An 864-nucleotide genomic window follows, 5' to 3' on the forward strand; every position below is an offset into this window, starting at 1 on the left:
TAGGCCCAAAACGAAATTCCTCCATAGTTTCACCCGTAAACATTCTTGTGACGTCACAAGGGTCAGGCGCTCCTCGACCCCGAGTGCGGAAAAGAAAACAGAAATTTAGAAAGAAAATAGAATTAGAAAACGAGGAAGTGAGAAACATAGAATGAGAAAAGGAGGAAGTGAGAAAAAAAACGAATTAGAAAAGAAGGAAGCGAGAAAAAATCGAATTAGAAAAGGAGGAAGCGAGAAAAAAATAAAATGAAAAAAGGAGGTAGCGAGAAAAAATAGAATTAGAAAAACGAGGAAGTGAGAAAAAAATCGAATTAAGAAATAATCGTCTTGAAATATACAGAATGAAAGTTGATGTAGAGAAAACCGAAGATATACTTAGTAGCAGAGAAGAGAATATTAACACTGTTATAACAAATTAGTTTAAAAAAAATCACTAATTTAGACAATCCGTGATCACAATAATGAAGAAGGAGAATATGAAAACGGAAGGTAAAAAGAGGAATAAGTATAGAAGAAAGTGAAAAGAAGTCACAAGAATACGTTTAGATTACGAAACACCGATAAAATAGAAAATGAAAATGGAAAAGACAGCCATGAGATTAGTACTGCTGTAAAGGGGAAAGACCCGGAGTACCTAAAAGGGACAGGAATTTTATTAGAGAGAACTGAAATGAGACTTGTTTGCTGGGAAGCTGGACTTTTAGCAGGAGAAAGAAGAGGAGGGAGAGAGCGAGAGAAGGGAGGGTAAGGATAAAAGAAAATTTAGAGTGATTTGCTGTATAAAGAAGGTAGAGAAATCGGTATTACTTTAGACGAATAAGGAGAAAGGGGGAAGCACCGGCAAGCGAAGTGGACTTACAGTTA

Source organism: Penaeus monodon, chromosome 34 (genome assembly GCF_015228065.2).
Source record: "Penaeus monodon isolate SGIC_2016 chromosome 34, NSTDA_Pmon_1, whole genome shotgun sequence".
NCBI classification, from domain to species: domain Eukaryota; kingdom Metazoa; phylum Arthropoda; class Malacostraca; order Decapoda; family Penaeidae; genus Penaeus; species Penaeus monodon.